Source organism: Monodon monoceros, unplaced genomic scaffold (assembly GCF_005190385.1).
Source record: "Monodon monoceros isolate NGI ecotype Baffin Bay Population unplaced genomic scaffold, NGI_Narwhal_1 Super_Scaffold_22, whole genome shotgun sequence".
Classification (NCBI taxonomy): domain Eukaryota; kingdom Metazoa; phylum Chordata; class Mammalia; order Artiodactyla; family Monodontidae; genus Monodon; species Monodon monoceros.
In genome coordinates, this window is record NW_021703779.1 from 11,955,438 (window position 1) to 11,977,494 (window position 22,057).

Below are 22,057 nucleotides of genomic sequence, written 5' to 3' on the forward strand. Positions count from 1 at the left end.
AAAATAAAATAAAATAAAATAAAATAAAATAAAATAAAATAAAATAATTTCCGACATATGCAAAAGTATAAAGAATGAAGCTCACCTGTATATCCACCACCCACTCAGGAAATAAAATATTGCAAAGACAGTTGAAGCTTTCTGTATATGTATCCCTGATTCTTTCTTAGCAGGTGATGTTGGCTCTTATTTAACGAAGAAAATAAAAGCCCACCATATTGTAACTCCCTCAATGTTCTGCCATCAATAATACAAACATCCTTGCTTCCATCACCATTTCCTCCTGTTTTTGGTGGCTCCAGGAGAACAGTATCTCCCCTCTCCTTAGCCCACCTCTTCCACTTGCTCTTTTCTCTCTTCCTCATTATCAGAGAACTCATTCTTTTCTTATCCTCAATCTCTATGTATTCGGTCCCTTCCTTGTCATCAACACTGAATTATCTTCAAGTCTCTTCCAACTTACTTACAAATACCAAAGCCAACCATCACGGCTCTACGTAACTTCTTGCCCATCTCCAGGCTCACTCTGCTCTTCATGAAAATTCTCTGTGAAATGTCTGTCCACGCATACTTTAATCCACTGTAATATGGACTCATCCCAGTGCTCCAAGGAACCAATTCTATCCTAGGCCTTTATGACCACTGACTCAAGCCAGCAGATATTTCTCAGTCCTTATCATCTTTGACCTCTTAGCACATTTCACTCCATGGATCTCCCTCTCCTTCCTGAAACAGTCTTTTTCCATGGCTTCCCTGGAACTATGTTCTGCTTTTTCTCCTATCACTGTCTAGATCTTAGTACATTTATCCTCTACGTTCCCTTAAATGTTGGTATTTCTTTGTGTTTTTTTTTGTAACTACGAAAAGTTTATTGGTGCGTATCTTTCCATACTTTTTCCTGTGTACATATTTTTAATTTTTAAAAACAAAACTGGGATAATATTCTACGTATTATTTTGGTTGAACAGATGATACTTATCCGTACAGTGGAATATCCCAGCCGTCTTTGTACATCATTAAATATTCTCCAACATTATTTTTAATGGCAGTATAGTATTCCATTTTAATGATAACCATCAAAATGATGATATTTCTTAAATGTTTTTTCCTAGATCATTTTCCCTTCTCCCTTTATACATTTTTCTTAAGTGATCTCACCTACTTCTTTGGATTCTCCCCTTTCTCTTCCATATGTCATTTTCTTCTGAATTCTTGCCAGCCCCAAGCCCAAATCTCTCCCACCAAAACCAAACAAAAAATGAACAACATCATCAACAACAAAAATCTGTCTTTCAACCTTTGCTATGCCATCCCCCTACTGTGCTACTCCTTCTTAGCCAAAATTCCTGATAATTACCTACAAATGTTCCTCCACTTCCTCACCACCCACTTTCTCTTCAGCCCATTCTAACATACTGGCTTCCACTCTCATCACTCCACCATGATGATTCTTGAGAAGGTCATTGGTAACCTTCACATTGCTAAACCCAGTGGGTATTTTTATCCATCTTTCCCCTGACCTCTTAGTAGCCTAAAGTCTGTGGAGTGAGTGCTTGTTAAAATAGCCTTAGATTCTCTGACATCACACTTTCCTTCCCCTTTTCTGACTACTCCCTCTATGCCACTCTGCGGGCTCATCTCAAAATATCTATCTTTCAAATATTGAGCTTTTCAAGGTTTGATCCTAAGAACCTTTTTTTTTTAAAATTCTCAAAGTCTCCCTGCCCTTGACTTCAGTTACTATTTAAATCCTGATGATCCACAAGTTTATTAAATGTCTGATCAGATCTCCCTTCTGAGCTCCAAACCTGTATATCCAATTTTCCCCTCAGCTTTGCCACTTGGATATTTTAAAGGCTTCTCCAATTCAGTATTTCCCAAACTGATATCTTGCATTTTCTCTCTACATTTAGATCTCGTTCCCCAGTGTTTTCTGTTTCGATGAATGACACCATCATCCATTCAGATACACAAACCAACAGCCCCCGCCCGAAATTATACTTAATAATTTCTCCTCCCTCTCCCTCTAATTCTTCTTGTTATCTTGTCAGTTTTGACTCTTAAATATCTTGCAAATTTGTCAATTTCTTTCCATATCTACCAACACTCCTCTCTACATATCTTGTACTAATTTTCCTTCCCCTCCCAACCCCCCAAGATCCTGCCATACTGACTTTAGAGCCCTTTAAACTAGGTTCACTGCTCCTGTCCTGTTTTGTGGAACATTCTCTTTTTCTACTCCATGTTTCCCTATGACCTTGGAAACCCCTCTCATAATTCTGATCCCAGCTTAACCACTTTTTTCCCTCAGGGGATTGTTCCTTGATTCCTCAGACTGGATCAAGTTTCTTTGTTATATACTCACGGTTTACTGTACATTTCTTTCAGTACCTAAAACAGAATATTTGTGTGATTATCTGATCAATGTTGAACCTTCTCCACTAGATTATATAGCCTAGTCTGTACTGCTAACCTCCCCACTCCTGGCACAGAGTTCAGGACATGACACATATCAGGTGCTCAGTAAATGTTTAAGTGGTTTCAAGTACCAACTGTAGGCTGACAACTGCTAAACTATCTCCAACCGAAGTTGCTCTTCTGAGCTTTAGATCCATATAACCCACTGTTTGCTGGGCATCTCTGATTGGGTATCTCACTGGCATCTCAATCTTAACAAATCCCAAACTATGTTTCTTATGTCCTCCACTCCTATCCAAACCTCAATCTCTCCCTGAGTTTCTGTCTTACAGAATGATTCCCCGCAACCTTTTATTTGTCCAAATTAGATACCAGGCATCAGCTTTGAAGTTTCTCTCTCCTTCATCTCTCACGTCTGATAAAGCACCAAGTCCTACTAATTCTACCCCTCAATTATGCTTCCAATCTGTCTGTTTCTACTCTACCTCATGGTCCCTATTCCAGTTCAGATTATGATCATCTCTAGCCTAGATCACTACAAATGGTGATCCCTCTACTGGCCTCCGTCCCCCTAGCTTTGTGTTCCTTGTAGTCATTAACCTTTACAAGCAGTAATACGTCAAAACTGAAATGCTGATCATACCTATTCTTCAACCCCCTAGAGAGTTTCCCATCACTTAACTCTGAAGGATCCAGTTCTTGCTTGCCTCTCCATCATCATCTTTCATCCTTTTCCCTCCATACTCCTTTCTCTATCCATCCTAGATTACTTCTAGTTTATTGAATGGGCCCTGCTCTCTTATACCTTCAGATTTTCTGCATTAGTAAGTTACTGTTGCATAACAAACCATTCCAAAACTTAGCGTCTTATAACAACAATCATTTATTATTTCCCATGGACCTATGGGTTAGCTGGGTAATTCTTCTGTTTGGGCCAGATTCATCTGATCTCCAGTGGACTAGCTCATTTGTCTTTACTCATTTAGCAGGCCAGGTGGGGGCTGGCTGGTCTGGAATGATCTGGCTCCCCTCCACATAGTTCCCCACCTCCGATAGGCAAGCCCTGGTTTATTCTCACGGTGGTGGCAGAGTTTAAAAGAAAGAAAAAAAAAAGAGAGAGAGCAGAAACATGCAAGGCTTCCTGATGCCTAGGCATGAAGCTGACATAATATGATTTCTGTTGCGTTCTATTAGTCAAAGCAAGTCACAAGGTCATCCCAGAATCAACGGGTTGGAAATAGACTCCACCACTGGACGGTAGGAGCTACAAACCCACACTGCAAAAAGATGGGTACATAAATGGGTGGAGAATCTGGGCCATTTTTGCAATCAGTCTACCACATCGACTTTATTTTCCTTTTGCAGAGAATACCTTTACCCCAGCCCTTCTCTTTAATGACTCATAATTACCTCTGGTCTCAATTCAGGTGTCACTTCTGGGAAGCTTTCCTGGATTCCTCTAGATGTCTTTCCTCTGGACCTCACCATTATAGCACGTATATGAAATATCTGACTGCTTACCTAACCCTCCATAAGTCTTTGAGGACAGTGTCTTATTTGGTCACTTCCTAGTACAATGCCTGGCAACAACAGCAGGGACCGCGATAGGTAAATTTCAATTCAAAATGTGCAATAAAAATCAATCAAGCTAGGTGTCAATAAGCAAATTTAAATGTAAAATGCACCATAAAATCAATCAATGTCAGCATGTGCGTCCCCTGCCACTCAAATCTCTGATTATGGATAAAACAGCATCAAATATTTTCCCCAACTCACCTTTACCCCTTTATTTTCCTTTCTTTTTTCTTCCTCAGTAGAAGCAAAAGAGCAGGATTTGAACTTTACTGTGTGATTCTACTCATGCAGGGTAGTCACAAACACAAGAATAATGGGCATGAATCTACCTTATTCTCTTAGTGGGGCAGGAGTATTCATTTCAAGCCCCTTTTTTTACTGCACTGTCCTCATCACCCATCTGATAAGAAGTAATGCACTGTTTTATCTATAAATTACTTTTGCTCAGGGCTCAGTAATTTTCATCACTAGTCTCGTGTCTTCTGTGAATCCTTGATGTCTCACAACAGAGCTAAATCTGGTATTCACGGTGCAATCTCTAGAGCAGTGAGGCACAAGATGACTCCAACTTCCTTCAGTTGGCTGGCTTCTTTTTGCCATCTTATCACATTAATTTCCAAGTTGTTACTGACTTTTCTTAATCGCCTCTCTCTCTGTAATTACTTTCCTCTTGCTGTAGCTGCTTCTTCAACCACACACCTCACCTCACCCCATGCACAGATTTCATGTGTTGCTGTATCTTCCTCCTAGGACATGGGAGTTGACAATTTTCTAGTCACTTTCCCATCCACCTATTTTCTTTTGCTTTCCCATCCACAAATTTTTTTCTCTCGCAAGTTATTATTATTTTAAGTATCTGATCCAACCGGAAATGCTAATCCCCCATCCCTATATAATTCATTTTAATAGCAAGTTGCGATGAAATGGGAAGTTATCGCTCTTATATCTTTAAGCCCATCAAGGCTTATACTGTCCTCTCCTCACATGGATACACTCTCATGGTTCCCATCATTGCCACTGCAGCCCATCTTCTTGCCCTTTCACCAACTGCCCCTGAGGTCAACTACCATTTATCACAAAGGAGAGGATAAGCAATAAGAACAACCCATGCAAAAAGTATTTCTCAGAAACTCCCCACAATGACCATTAGAGTTAGTCAACTGGGACTCTGATTCAGCAAGATAACCCTTAGATTCTCAAAGTAACGGGATGAATGCTAAGTGAGCCACTATTCCCAGCCAGTAGAAGGTTCAGTATTCATAAATAATGCCGAAGTAGCCCAATTTACCTCTTAGACAAAGTTACTGGGTAGTCTTCAGTAAAATACTTGGCAAAGTTTCCTGGGTAGTCTTGAGAACCATGAGGGAGAATATAGACAGGATGATCCTATGGTTGCATAATTATGTGGATGGCTAATTATTCCTACACATAGAAAGTTGATCAGTGGGGTTGGAAATGTTTGTTTTTTAAATAAAGGGCCAGGTAGTAATTATTTTAGGCTTTGTAGGCTGAACTACTCAAGTCTACTATGGTAGCCCAACAGCAGCCCTAGACAATACATAAAAGAAAGAGCATGGTTGTTTTCCAATAAAACGTAATTTACAAAACAAGCATGGGCTGAATTTGGTCTATGGGCATAATTTGTTGACCCGTGTCTTAGGGTCTAAGCTACCAGGGGACATGCCTGTCTCTTGCAAGTTTTAGTGACCCATACAGCATAGAATTCAAAACCTTCAATCTGCAACGGGACCGTCGTCTTTAATCACTGGACCTCACAGCACTGTATTAGTGTTCACACTCGCTGACACACACATGTTCACACACAGATGCTCAGTCACCATGCAGTGGCTTTCTTTTATTCAGGTTAGTATCATATATCCTCCGAGAGAAAAGAAACATTGAGCCTTTTTTTAACAGAAATCAGCGCAGATTAAGAGTTCATCTACACGTAGACGAGCTCATAAAAAAACATAAGACAATATTAGCAGTTAATTAGAAATTAATGCTAAAGGAAGTTCTTAGGTTAAAGCAACTACATCACACTTGAATTGTTAATATGGCAATTAGCTTAGTCACCTACAAAGTACTTGTTAATAAATACTTCATAAAGACTTCTGTTAAATGAGAGTACAGCAGGTTTAGAAAATGTACGTTTATATGGTCTTTAAAAATGTACTCTATGCTTGCTTTTTAAAGAGTCTAGTCATGGTACCTTCTTGAAAGAATTCATGCCACAGCTAAATGTGAAATATGTTTTTCCTTTCTGAAGCTAAAGCCAATACTTCACAGTAGTGGTTCTCAAAGTATGGTCTGCAGACCAGCAGCATCAGCATCGCCAGGGAACTTGTTAGAGATGTCAGCTCTTGGGCTTCACCCAAGACTTACTGAATCACACACTGTGAGGTGGAGCCCAGAAATCGTGCTTTAACAAGCCTTTCCAATGATTCTGATACAGTTCAAGCTTGAGAACTACTGCCTCACAACCCTGAGGATTAACTGCAAGTAAGGTTCAGCTGCGTGTCCTAGACTGTGTGCACGGGGCAGTGGGTCCTACTATGTCAGGTCCTACTATGTCACCGTGTTGGAATCACCCGGGGTACGTCATAAATACTGATGCCTGTGTCCTATGCAGAGATTACGTTTAATTGGTCTGATGTATGGCCTGGGCTTTGAAATGTTAAACTTCCCAGATGATTCTAACCTGCAGACATGTTTAGTAAACATTGGAGTAGAAACCATACTCCAACCCAAACATGGCAGAAAAAGCTATTTTTGATGGTATGGAGGATGACTGTTTGCTTCTTAGTTCCCTCCCAAGGTTAGATTTAGCTGTGTTTTTGTTGAAAGATGGTTTATTTTCTGTATTTGTCTTTGGGAAAATCCTAGGCTCTTAATAGCATCAGCTTAGACAGCCTCTTTGTGAGGCTGTAAAGAGTGGTGCATAATTGTAAGGTTACACACATGTACTCTTGTTTTGCATACATTAAAATATAATTTCTTTTATCCTTAAAACATCTACACACACACACAGACACACACAGACACACACACGCTTATCTGTTATGCTGTAAGTCCATAGTGGCATGTACACCATGCTTTTTTGTTAATCTGACATATAGGATACAACGAATATTGTTTCCAGATTACCAGCCATTTACTAGACAAGCAAAAATGAAACAAACGAATCCAGCAGTCAACTCAAGAAGCAAATAATAAGAAATATAAACGAAAGGAAAGCAGAAGAAATTCACTCACAAATACAGAAAGACATTAGTAAATGAAAATGCAGGAAAAAAATTGCCATGTTTTCCTTAAAAATGAGAGAAAATAGATGAACCATTAACTGGTCTAATTAAGAAAAAAAGATGAAACTCAGCAAACAAAATTAGGAATACAATAGGAGCATCAGATATACAGAAGAACAGAAAAGAATTATACAAATATTCTACATACTTCTATGCTAATAATTTTTAAAATTTGGATGAAAAGGAAAAATTTCTAGGACTACACAGTTGTAAAAAGATGATGCAGAAAGAAGGAAAATGTTTAAATAGCTCAGTAACTATTGGAGACAGTGAAAAAAAAAGTTTTCACAGGTACATTTTTTCAAATCTTAAGTTTCAAATATTCCTAAACCATTGAGACAGTTCCAGGGAATAGTGAAAAAAAGGAACATTTCATCTTTTTACAAAGCCAGAAGCTACAGTGATGCTGACAAGCACACCTGACATTCAAAAAGATTTTCACAGGCTGGAGAGAGCAAAGGAGCAGGGGAGGGAGAGAGAGAAAAACTGGTGATTTCGCAAGGACTTCACAAAATGGATCTAAGGAAAACTAAATGTTATTAGCCCAAGTGGGAGGCCAGGAAAAGGCCTTGAGCCTCTGGAGCTCCCATTGTTGAGGGATGAATGGCCTGGGGGATGAAAGTATCTCCTTGATTCTAAATCTCCATTGACTGTAAAACCATCAATTTAATTATAGATACTTTAGGGATAAAACAAACTACATTGAATGAACCCAAAATTAGAAAACATGCATTCATATACTAATATACCACTGTTTCAATATCACCAGATTGCATCTAAGCCTTCTTCACACTGCAGAGTCTAAAACTTCCTGGGACTCATTTTCAGCGGCTGCAGTGATGAACAGCACACAGTGATGGGCTGATTTCAACATGTGAGCTGCTGGACTTGACCTCCCCACCAGCTTTAGGATGACAGTAAATGTGGAGAACTATCTAAGAATACCAAGGCTGTGCCTGCATTTCTTATTTGGTTAAACTCTCATTTCTGATTCTTTCGTTTAATCAAATCCCGTATTCACCGGAAGAGATTCAGCTTCCTTTGAAAGTGAGCCAGAAGCTTTAGACTAATAGCTCTTTGGTGCCTGGGTAATAGTCCCTTGTCACATGTGTAGGAGCCACACCAACCACTCTTGGCTTTCAGAATCCTATGGTCTCTGCTGAGATTTTTTTACTTCTACTGCCTTTGTTGTCCTGGTATTTTCACAAGAAATCTTCTATTTGCACAGTAATGTCTCTTTCCAATGCAGCATAAGTGGAATATTTTTAAAAGTCATTTTAAAAGACAATTAAAGTAACTACTGCCCAAATCTTTGTTTGTAATACCGTTCTCCAATAAAAGGAACTAGGGCTCTTTGGACAAATAGTTGATTCTAGGGCTGGGGCAGGAAATACACAAGTCTGGAGCATCTTGTAGAGGTAGAAATAAAGGAAATGCTTAAAAAAAAACCCCACAATGATGGGAGTATGTCGAGGGATGCAAGAGTCAACTGAAGGAACTCCCAATGGACGAAGCTGGAATAATTTGAGCAACAAAATAAAGCAGTATAGGATTATTATCCAAAGTATAGAATAAATATCCATGAGTCCATATGGATATAAATAAATGGTTGGATGACTAAGTAACTAACTGAGTAACTAACTAGAGGAAAAGCAGCAAATCCCCCCAGGCATAATAACTTCAAATAATTTATGTAGATACTCTGCCCTCAAGGAGGTGGAACATTATTCCCCACTTCTTAAGTTTGTGCTACACAAAGTGACTTCCTTTGAGATAATCTAATCATGAGACAAACATCAGACGACTTTCACTAGAGAGAAATTTTACAAAACAGTTGACAAGTCCTCAAAACTGTCAAGATCATCAAAAACAAGGAAATTCTGAGAAACTGTCATAGCCAAGAAGAGTCTAAGAAGATACGAGAAATAAATGTAATGTGGTATCCTGGATGGGATTCTGGAAAAGAAAAAGGACATTGGGAAAAACTAGGGAAATGTGATACGGACTTCAGTTAGTAATAATGTATCACTATTGTTTCATTAGTTGTGACAAATGTACCGTGCCAATTAGAGAAACTAATAATAGGGGAAAGTGGTTATGGGGTATGTGGGACTCTATTACATTCCAACTTTTCTGTAAGTATAAAACTATTCTAAAATAAAAAGTTTATTTAAAAAAACAAGGATGTAAATATAAATTAAAATTCAACTATGTGTACCACTTTCAAAGCAAATATCTCAATGGAGGTGGCAATCAGATGAATGGATTCCTTTAATACATGGCTAAATTCAAACATTCAGGCTAACAACGCAGATTTTCTTTCTCCTCTGACATCATGTTTTAGAATGCATACTGATTTCATAAATATTAAAATCTAACAAAAGATCACTTAGTGTTAAGGATAATAAATTTTAGCATTTATTAAGTGCTAACGGAAGAATATTTATTTTTGTGCTGTGAGCTCCTGAAGAGTACGACTGGGTTCCATTCATCTCTGTCTGCACCCGACAACACGGGTGGCTCAACTGTATTTGAAGTATGTGAGGCTGAATGCATAATGGCATAAATTTACTGAATGATTAATAAGGGTGCCCGGCTCTGCACGGAACAGGGAAGAGCTAAATCGGACTCCATGTTCGATCTGCTTTGTTGACTTTTAACCTTTGCTTTTCGTTGCTTTTGTTATTATAATCATATGTAATGGCCTGCCTCAGGGAACCCTGCCCCTCTGCCTGAATGTTAAACTAAAGTGCCTTTGTTCAGCTCACAGGGAGACAGTCTGACCCCTTCCACCTGTGGGTGGCTGCAAGAAGGAAGAAAGTAACACATCCCCTCCCCGAGGCTGGCCATTCCAGGGGATATTTGCAAAACTTACGGCCTTTTAACTTTACGTCCTCATCTCCTCCCGCTCTGTGTGCTATAAAAGACACTGGCATCCAAACCCTGATAAGATGGTTTTTCGGAGACTCTAGTCTGACATCTTCTCGGTCTGCCGGCTTTCCCGATAAAGTCGTCTTCCTTGCATCAACACCTCGTCTCCGATATATTGGCCTGTTAGTGGCGAGCAGAGCGAGCTTGGACTCGGTAACATGCCCACCAGGGCGGTTACAGAAATGGAGAAGTGAAACCGAGCAGGACCTTACGGGGCTCCTGGGCACGAAAGCCTTTCTGTGTCCCCCATGGTTTTTTTTTCGCCGTGCAGCTGGCGGTAGTTCCCCCACCAGGAACTGAACCTGATGCCGAAAGCTCAGCCTCTCTGTGCACCGGTGCCGAATCGCATCTCGAAGTCAGAGTTTTGGGTAAAGTAGTAAAGGACCGCTTTGTTGCTTTGCCAGGCACAGTGGGACACCGCAGGCTCCTGCCTCGAAAAACTGTGTCCCAACCCAGGGGCGTTTGGTGAAGAGTTTTATAGCAACGATTCAAGGGCGGGGCTGCTGACAAGATTAGGGTCTCAGGTGGTGGGTCTCCTAAGCTTGATGAGCTTCTCTGGTCCCTTTACTCTCGCCTCAGGCGTTTTCCTGGCTGCTCATCCCTTGATTAGCAACTGTTCACATCTGCCCTTTGGAACTCAGGGAAGGTCGTGGAGGCTGGAGTCTTGCCTACAAGAAACACGGGACAAAAAGGGACTCTGTGCCCGGGAGCCCCACAGGACCGCACTCGGTTTCAAACTCTTACCCTCAGCAGTGAAAGCCTGGAGTCTTAACCACTGGACCACCAGGGAATTCCCACGCCCCCAGTTTCTTGATTACAGGCAATAGGCTTCATTCAGCCCCCCTGACCTTCCCTGAGTTCCAACAGGTCGGTGCTAATTAGGGAAGGGAGGGGATGCGGAGACAAGGGAGGAACAGTCAAGAGAAACAACAGTGCCGCCTTGGGGCAGGGTCCTGGTTCCCCTCAAGGGACACACATAACAATATCTTTGAGCTGTTTTGCAGATACTGAAATCCCGCCAGGTGGGAGAAGTTAACCGCATGCTGCCCACAAGCACGTAGACCCCAGACCAGCTGGAACCAGAAGGTTGATGATGCTGACGCCCACTTACCTCCCCACCAGCCAATCAGAAGAACGTCCACGAGCTGATCACGCCCTCTGTGAACCATTACTATCAAACTCCTGACTACCCCCTCCAGGTGGGGACACACAGTTTTCAGGGCACGGGACCGCTGTGGCCCCCTTTGCCCGGCAAAGCAATAAAGCTATTCTTTTCTACTTCACCCAAAACTCTGTCTCCGGGAATTAATTGCATGTCGGGGGTCCAGAGGTCTGATATCGCTTCAGAAGGAGTAATAAAAGGAACACAAGCAAACTCATACACATACAGCAGCAGAAATTCTGCTTTGACACTATTTTCTTAGGGTCCTTTGTTTACATAAGTGGTTTTCGTCTAATTTTACAGGTGTGCTCTTTCAGATGTCAAATTGATTTTCTTATGATTGTTCTTTTGAGTTATTTTTTTATGCTCAACAAAATGGTAATTTAGAACTATTTCACCAAAAGCATTTGCAAGATATATTTAAATAAAACAAATATGGGAAAAACAACAACAACAGAAACCCCAGAAGCTTCACGTTTTCTTGAGGACACCTGAAGCACTGTCCCCCAGTATCCGCCATGCATGCTGGAGGGACTGTGCCTTCCGGGGATGATGATTCTAAATGAGATGAGTCAAAGAAGAGTTTAAAGTTTTGTGGCAAACTCAGTGTTGTTAAATTGTCAAAGAAGACTTTAATCTTTATTTGCAGATCTTCTCCTTCAGTGACCCCATTCCCACAAACCCACCTTCATTCTCCCAGTGAACCCTTTCAGAAGCCCATGGTCCATCTGGATCCTTCCTTCTCCACATTTCAACAGCAAATTAATCACAATATCTTGTACTTTCTAAGCACAAAGCTTCTCTTGAATTTGCCCACTTCTAAAGGTGGTTACTCCTTTTGTCTGAGTGATCACTGTTCACTAACGGATTGCTTTTCTTTGATTCTTGTCCTTTCTGATCCACTGCCACACAGGAGCCAAAGGGATTGTTAGCAAATGCAAATTGTATGATGTCATTCTGAATGACTTCCTGTTGTTCTTGGCAGAAAGCTTAAAACCTTTCCGCAGCCTCTCCCTCCTCTGTAGTGAACATCACAGGGCATGGCCAGGACCCCCTCCCTTCAGGATCCAGGCATTCATCTCCCACTTGATGATGCAGGGCTCACAGCTGTCTCTCCCTGGGAATCACGCTCAGTTGGGATTACCATCCAATGACTGGTCAATGGTGGGATGTACAGAGGTCTGTCCCCCTTGCCTCAGTGTGTGACAACCCTGAAGGGCGATCCCAGCTCCCCTTGTGATCTGCCGAGTCCTCTTCTGCAAAAATGTTGAAGTCCAAATTCTCCCTCTGCTCGATCCTGCTTCTCCCGACCTCCCTTAGAGGCTGTTCCCGTGAACCCAGTTTAAGACACCACCAACTCTCTTGCCTCACCCCTCCCTCTCTGCATGCAATGCATCCTCTGCCCCATCTCTGTGGCGACCTGGATTCCAGTCCCGCGTCTGCACCAGCTGATGGAGCTGAGGCTCATCATTTGACATTTACTCTTCTGTAACAGAAGGCATTCTAGATGAGAGAGTCTTAAACTTTGACATACCTACGAATCACACCGGTCTTGCTAAAATGCACGTGTGGATTTTCTGAGACCCTGCATTTCTAATAGCAGCTCCGAGGTGATACTGATGCTCCTGGTCTATAGACCACACTCTAGGATTAAGATTCGAGAAATTCTCTTAGATTTGTTGTAGCTGTACTAGTTTGACAGGTAGCAGCACAGAATTCTGGATCAAAAATTCTGCAGTAACAGAGAATTGGTTTCAAACCCCGGCTCTGCCCCCTCCCAGCTATGTGGCCTTGACCTGGGTATTCAGTCCAAGCCTCAGTTGCCTCATTCACAAAATGGGAGGAAATGGTGCCAACTCTCGCGTACCGGTGGAGACTGAATGATATAATACAGGCAGAACACTTGGCACAGTGCCTGGCACACGGCCCTCAAAAATCATCAGCTTCGGGCTTCCCTGGTGGCGCAGTGGTTGAGAGTCCGCCTGCCGACGCAGGGGACACGGGTTCGTGCCCCGGTCCGGGAGGATCCCACGTGCCGCGGAGCGGCTGGGCCCGTGAGCCATGGCCGCTGAGCCTGCGTGTCCGGAGCCTGTGCTCCGCAATGGGAGAGGCCACAACAGTGCATACTGTAACCACACATCAGCATTCCAGTCCAGAACGTGCAGACGGCTATTATGGATCAGTCCCTTGAGCCGCAGCCAGACATTCAGATGGGCACTGCTGGTAGCACCATCTCTGAACTCGAAGTGGTACAGAGCTGCCGAGACGAATCCAGAACAAAACTGACTGTTTGGGTGCAGAGAGGTGAAGAGGGGCTCTATCCAACAGAAGAGCAAAAGCTAGGAAGGGAGATAGCACTGCTTTCTGGAATTTTCCATGTCATGTCACAAGTAAAGAAAGGCACATAAGTCTTATCTCCTGGTCGTTCTGTGTTCCGTGGGTCAGATGACCTAGGAAGTGGGGAATGGACTCCTCGCAGAAGCAGAAGAGAACCCATCATATAAAACAGATAATCAACGAGGACCTACTGTATAGCACAGGGGACTCTACTCAATATTCTGTAATAACCTATATGGGAAAAGAATCTGAAAAAAAATAGATATATACGTATGTATAACTGAATCACTTTGCTGTACACCTGAAACTAACACAACATTGTTAATCAACTATACTCTAATATAAAAAAGTTAAATTAAAAAAAAAGAAGTGAACTCATCACGTTATTCATCCTTTCTGCCCTTTGTGCTTTGTAGCCCCTCCCAGAATATACCCTTAAGACTCATGCTGGATTTAATCCTAGCAATTGTATGTATGATCAAAAAACCAATAGCCCCCAGACACAGCATTAAATAGGACTCCGTGGCCTTAACATGTTTTCTTTGATTCAGAGCAAAGGAGCTCTATCAACAGGAAGCACCGTTGTTTTCTCTCAGTAGGGATGGCTGAGAGCGGCAGCTGTTGTATGAGCCAGCATACCGACAAAGGGACACATCCTGGAGCTGTGTGAGACAAACAGGCAAACAGCGAATGTCATTCATTCCATTTCAGCCAAGATCAAGTGCAGATGGGCTGGAGAGGCAAGGCCACACTCAAGGCAGCCAAGTTGGGGGTTGGGGGGTGGCATTCGGGGACGGGGTGGGTAGGAAGCTGCCTAGCAAAACTGCTATGCCTCTGAGTCCTTGGTAGTCCCTAACCTGAGCAAACACACTGTCAGAGGAAGGGCAAAGGTAAGGCAGGCCTGAGTGAAATAATTCTGTTTCTAACTGGTGAAAGGAGATTGACATAGAGGAGGGCACATTTTGCAAAAGACCTACAACACCTCTGGAAACACAAAGAAAGGGGAAAAGGGAACATGAAATTTACCTGAGCCGGTTATAACAGTCCTGCTTGCTTTTTAACAAGTTCAGTTGATGCTAATGTTTCAGTCATCTACTAACAGCAATGTGTTCACTGTTCTAAATGAATGAAATTTTCCTATACTCACAACTCATTCATTCATTCATTCAACTTCATTTCTAGCTTCCTCTACTGTTACATGTGGCCAAAGGATGGGGTCCTCACCGATGGAACACAAGCGGAAGGGATACACTCCAAGCCGGGCCCGTACAACCTTCTCTCCCACAGTCCTTACTCTCTTCTTCATTTGACTGCGGAACAGAGAAGATCTGAAGAATCTTCTGGAAGACTGAGCCACAAGACAGGAGACTGAGTCATTAACTGATTGAATGGAGTAGAGTTCAAATGCTCAACTGATTCCACGGCCCCATTATATGCATGAGAAATAAACATTTATTGTGCTAAGCCATTTCAATTTTAGTGCTGTATGCTGGGTAAGACCACTAAATCGAATGGGTTATTTGGGAAATTCTGTTTTCTTATGGTTGGAATGTTAGATGGCAGGTGAGACTTGAGAGGCAGCAGACAACTGAGGGGCAGGGGTGGGCAAACTATGGCTTGTGGGTCAGTTCTGACCTGCTACTTGTTTTTGTATAACCTGTGAACTCATAATGGTTTTCGTATTTTTAAATGGTTGGAAAAAGTGAAAAGAAGAAGAATATTTTGTAACATGAAAATGATATGAAATTCAAATTTCAGCGTCAATAACTTAAGTTTCATTGGAATACATCCAGCTCATTCATTTATATATCGTCTACGGCTGCTTTGGCACTACGATGGCAAATAGGAGAGGATGAATAGTTGTGACGGAGACCATACGGCCCACAAAACCTAAAATATTCACTACCTGCGTTTTTACAGAAAAAGTTTGCCAACCTCTGCTCTAGAGTCTGGACTCGATCATGTGTGATAGACCACATTATTGTTCCCATTCTTCACTTCTCCTTGAATCCATACTCTTGTCACGTGACTTTGAATTTCACACCACTGGGTGGAGTATGTTTTTCTGCTTCAATGATGCTGGGCTTGGGCCATGTGACTTGCTTCAGTCTATGGAACATGAGAGATAGTGCACTTGTTCCAAGCCTTGGCAATAATAGAAATTACGTGTTTTTGCTTTTCCTTCTTGTATTTCTGTCATTGTCACTAGAAGGACACATCCCTCATAGCATAAGAATAAAAGGAATGTGGAGCACAGCCACTGGAACTGAACTTCAGACACGGAATCTGAACCAGAGCCATTCCAGCCAATTCTCAGACCTATCAGAGGGTGAACAAATGTTTATTGTTGTATGCCAGTGAGCTCTGGAACTGTTTGTTAAGCGGTAGAAGCCGATTGATACATCATGTAGCTGCTGAGGAGAGAAAATACTAGGTGCAAGCCAAGGCACACTTCCTTCTAACGAAATGTTAAAGAACATTAGCAAGTTAAGGTTGCTGAGACCTAATGCTAAAGGCATTTTATTAGTCATATGGAAGCCCGGTTCGAAAGCACAATCACAGTGAATTCAGGCAGAAAACATTTGACTCTTTCTCCTTTTCTTGAGATCTGAATAAGGCCTCTGACATTCCTTCCCTAAAGTTAAGTGGTCCTACATTTGCATAGAAATTGTCTTTTTCTTCCTTTTACTGCAACTAATATTTGTTTTGGTGTACCACTGCTACGTCTTCAATGGCTCTCTAATAGGGATATGTCCCTTCCCACAATCTGACCTGTCATAGTTTTGGAGCTTGAGAATCTCTAATTCATCTATCCCAGGAAATTCTCAAATATGAATCATTCTCTGAACTGTCTAAGAAAGGAGATGAGGTAAAACACTAAAAGTGTCCCTTCCGGGTTTCTTGGCTAATAATCTATGTGGGTTGTCTTGGTGACTGGAAAAGAGATGGAGAACAGAGCAGAGACTAGAGAAGATATTGTCATACTGGGACCTATAAAACCTTTGTGAACATTTGCTTCTCGGAAATTAACTCAGGAAATGGCATCATTCACTGACTTGGTTTTCTGGGTATCACAAGGTTAATGAAATCCCCTCAAGATTCTATAAACTGGGATTATTTCTTTTTTCCTCTTACCCCAGAGTCCTAGGGGTCATGGCTAGCAGAAGAAGCACCCTGGGCATGGTAATATTAAAATTTTAAATTTGATATGTGCTTATTTATTTGTTATATCAAAATTTCCCACTTCTTTTCAGTTGCCACCTGCCCTCTCACCACCAAAATTAAGCAAATAAGACAGGCAGACACATAAAAACACAATCATACTCAAAATAATTAAATCACAATCTCTGGGGGATGACACACAGGCATCAGTATCTTTTGAAACTCCTGCGTGATTCCAGTGTGCAGATCAGTTTGAGAACCAGTGTTCTGAGCCTGTTCTTGGTAAAGCAGCATTCTCCTCATCATAGGGGCACAAAGAGACTATCACGCCATTGTAAGAGCTGGAGACATTTAGTCCAGATCAAGACATGTATCAGCTAGGATATTTTCAGTTTCAAAGTAACAGAAATCCTGATTCACACCAATTCACATAAGGCCATTTGCAGTGTCACACACATGGAAAGTTCAATGGCATGGCAGGATTCTTTCTGTCTCTCCATGCTGCCACCCGTGGTGTCATCGCTATCTATGAGAGCATTCCAGAAGCATCTGGGGCTATACGCTTTCCTTTCAGGTTCAGTCCTAGAGAGAAAGCTTTCTTTCCTTCAACGACTGGACAGTGTCCTGCCTTTGCTTTCATTGGATCAACTTAGGTGTGTGCCACCCTCATCCACATAGTAACCAATCACCAGCTGTCTTAGCTCAGGCTGCTATAACAAAATACTGCAGACTGGGTGGCTTAAGCAACAGAGATTTATCTCTCACAGTTCTGGAGGCTGGGAAGCCCAAGATCAAGGTGCCAACAGATTCAGTGTTTGGTGAGAGTCCATTTCCTGGGTTGTAGATGGCTGCCTTCTCGCTGTGTGCTCACATGGCCTTTCTCCGGTGTATGCATGTGGAAACAGAGGGCTCTTATACCTCCTCCTCTACTTATAAGGCCACCTCATGATGGCACGAGGGCATCACCCTCATGACCTACTATACACCTAATTACCTCACAAAGGCCCACCTCCAAATACCATCACATTGGGGGTCAGGACTTCAGTATATGAATTTGGGGGGCACACAAACATTCTGATCATAACACTAGCTAACTGGCCAGGAAGGTCTTTACAGATTGGCTTAGAGCTAGGTTACAACTCATCCCTGAACCAATTACTGGGACAAATGTTTGGTTTAGGCCAATTAGGCCTCACCATTAGAGCTGGCACAGAGAATAATTCCATTCAGAAATCCCAGCTGCTCCACAGTCGGATACGACTGGGTCCTGTTAAGAAGGGGAAAGTATGGAATAGCTGCTGGTTGGGCAAAAAGCAAATATCCACTGAAGAGCAGAGACAAAGAAGATGATGCTTGAGGTGCTTCACTGGTTCCCCTTTGGCAGCAGAACAGCACTGGATTTCTCCTGAGAAGAGGAGGCCCTTCCACACATTCTTTTCCAAGTTGTGAGCCGTGCTGACAGATGATAAGCATCACCAAAGTCTGATCATTCCTGCCGTTTTGGATTTCTTCTGTCTTCTTAACCGTTCTAGGAAGAGGGGAGCAACATAGCTATTTGTCACCCAGGCGGCCAGAATGTACCAAGGAGTCAGGAACTCCTCATTCATGGGCCCAAGAGAGCTGACTGCTTCCTTACGATAAAAGCAATGGTGATTCTCTACCCCATCGGGAAGATGTCAAGCCACCCTCTGAATATCCTCAGCAATCCCTCAGCCTCCGTAGAAGATGGCAGCTACTCTCCTTGTTTGATTCGAGCAGCCCTCTGAAGAGAAGGAAATTGAAAACCACTAGAGATTAGCCTCTTGGGTGAGGTAGTTCCCCAGTCAAGATGGAAACACTCTTTGGATTTATCAAGTAAGTCATTAACTTCTATAAACCTTTTAGTGTGGATCATAGAAAATCAATCTTATGTCTTCTAAGAGAGTTAAAAAAGAGCAGGACTAGTGGACAAGTTCTCAACTTGAGCTGCACACAGGAATGTCCAGGAGATTAATTAAATCAGAAACTCTGAGGGTGAGACTCTGGTATCAATCTTTTCAAGCTTTAACGGCGATTCCACTGTACAGGTTAGATGGAGACCTGGTCTTGGTGAGGGCTTTTGGGACGCCTTGGATGGATGAAGCACCTGGAAGGCTTTGGAAGCTGGACAGTAAAGTAGGTGGGGTGGGATTGGGATAGAACCACAGGGAAAGACAGTGGTGGAAAAGGAGTTTGGGTACCAGAAACGATCTGTACCAAAAGAATACATATCTCTATCTTCACATTCCAGCCTTGGTCTATTCACAGTCTGTATCTGATGAAATGATGTGTCGAATTCCCTGGTATGCTCTTCTCAAACTTTAATGTTCTAACATCCCTGGGGACATGTAAAAATTCAGATTCTGATTCGGTAGGTCAAGAATCAGTCCTGAGATTTCTGCATTTCTAACGATCGCTGAGGTACCGTTGCTGCGGTTTTGCAGATGAAATCTGAGTAGCAGTTATGCAGTATATTACAGGAGGGAACCATTTTGCCTGCTTTAGGGTACCAGCGCTCTTTCCCCCTATAAGCTTATAAATCAAAAAAGATATTGAAATTTGACACATTTCCTGCTTATTAAAGATTGAACATGACCAGATAACACATCTCCCTTGTAGGGGAGGAAAAATATCTTTCCTCTACCTCTCTTAGGTTCTCAGCTACGTCTCCATAACAAAATAAAGATTAAACAAGAGACAAGCATACAAATTTATTTAATGTATTTTTTACATGACTTGGGAACCTTAAAAAAGGAAATGAAGACCTGAAGAAACAGTTACACTTGAGTGTTTCTATATTAGGCTTGGTGATGAGTGGAAAGTCGTGGAAAAATATGACAGGACAAAACGGTATGAGCTAAGGGTAGTCAACTCTGGGAAACTTAGCAAGGCCTGTTGGTTCAGATTCCTCTCGGTGTCCCTCCATCTGTGGACATCAGGATGCTCTTTTCCTCCAAGTATCGGGAGGGTACTTCTCACAAGAAGGTCTTATGATCTGTTTCACGGGAAAGTCAGAGAGTCCTTCCAGCACCTGCCGTTTCTCCAATTCCTTCAGTTTAAAATATTCCATATGTTAAGGTGCCATATTTTGAGGTAGTGTGTCCTGAACCCCATTACTTCTTGTCCCACTGTCTGGCCAGACTTGTCCACCTACAATAAAATCTCAGGGTTCCATTTGCACCATCTAAGCCATACTTCACTGTTAACCTGGCTTTTCTGATTTAATCCTGTGGAGTTCCTGAGGGTTCATATGTACTGATACTGAAGCTCTGAAGTTGACAAAGAATAGCCAGGGACACAATAAAAGAAAGAAACGCTTTCAGAAGGCTGTCCCATGTCCCCTTGGAACCAATGGTGCATGCAACAAAAAGAAATGGGGTGTGGGTGGGATAGATTGAAGTCAAGGACCTTAAAGGCTCCAATGAAAGGAAAATACATGGTAGAAAGTTGAACTACTCAAAAAGCTAACAGCAGGATTTCTCATTTGCCTAGCAAAATGGACATTCTGAATTAAACATTAACATCAAATTGAGCCAGTGCTGGTGATGTAATGCTCAAATAAACGAGTTTTACAAAAATCGTATTCTTTAGAATGCCAGCTTCCTACCGCAATAGGCATTTTAGTCCAACTTGTCCTCTCTCTGGATCAAAAGGAACATTCAAATTTTTAAGGTAATGCAACAGAAGCTTCAGATTTCTCCAAGGGCCATTTACAACAATAAGCATAGGCTAGCAATGCCTTCTTATCCGGGAGACCATAATCTGAATTTGAATTGAAATTCAATAAAGTAGCATTTGGAATGCAAACAGGAAAGTAATTAAGGTAACAAAAAAGGACGTAAAAGTATATGATTCTCTGAATGCATCCTAAAATCTCCTTGGTTTGAAGAGCCCCTCTAGCTGGAGCCTGTGCAGAATAAGTCGTGCTAATACAGAAGCAAAAAAGCAACAAGATTTTTTTTAAAATTTCAGTTCTTTAATGTTCTTTCAAATTAGCACGCTGATAATGCACAAACCTTTGCAATGAAATGGAAGGATAAAAGCAGTGCACACATACTTATTCCAGAGAAACCTCTCCGGGATGAGTTAGCTCTCTTAGTCAATAAGCATGGACTGTGATGACACCATAAGACAGTTAGCTGTGGGGTAGCTGATAACAGAATTTGGCCTTGCAATCTTTAAACACATAAAGAAGAGGCGGTGTATTGTATTACTGTTCACAGCTATTCATTCTCTTGCCTCCTTCTCAGAGGACCTTTCTGCCCCATTGATTCTAGACTTGGCTACATAACTTATGTTTGGCCAATGAAAGAGGAGGTCATGTGATATAGATCAAGTTCAAACAAAAGCTTTGAGTATGGCTGTGTGGTTTGGCTTAGCCTTTTGCACATCCTCTTGGCCAGAAATGGGCAGACCGCCTCAAGAGCTCCTTGAGCCTGCACGTTAGAATGAGGAAGCAAAGCAGAGCCAGTCAGAGCTGAGCAAAGCCACAGTCCATGCAACTGACGCACAGCTAAGGTGTCACGGCCGACACGCTACGTGTGTGAGAAATAAATGTTTATGACTGTAAGCCATTAAGTTCTGGGGGACTGTTTGTCACTGCAAGCAAAAGTGACTAACACAGAAACTGGTATACAGAAATGACAAACTGCCACAGCATTCTCTCCCTCCCGTCTCTCTGTCTCTGTCTGTCTCTGTCTCTCTCCCCCTCTCTTTTTGTCTCTCTCTCTACACACACCGCACACACACACATACATGCATATGTGTGGGAGTGCATGTATGGTGTGTATGTGTGTCTGTGTGTTTTGTTTTAATTTTCTTGGTTTTACTGCTTTGTTCACATGCAATTTTAAACTATGTTTTCTTGTTATCTTTGTTTCAAAGAAATAAACATTTAGGAGGAGAATACTGGGTAAGGTCAGGGATCTGCAACGATCGTGCCTATGTTTGAAAACTGGCTTTAGAAAATAGGGATAATAACAATTTTGACATCAAAGGATTTTTGTGCACACAAAACAAGCTTAGTCACTGAAGTCCTTACAAGAATTCCTGGCTCTGAGAGGCACTCAACACTGGAGACCTATTCATATATTATGTTTGTACATACTACATAACATTGTGATAAAAACAACGTAGGTTGAAACTGGAA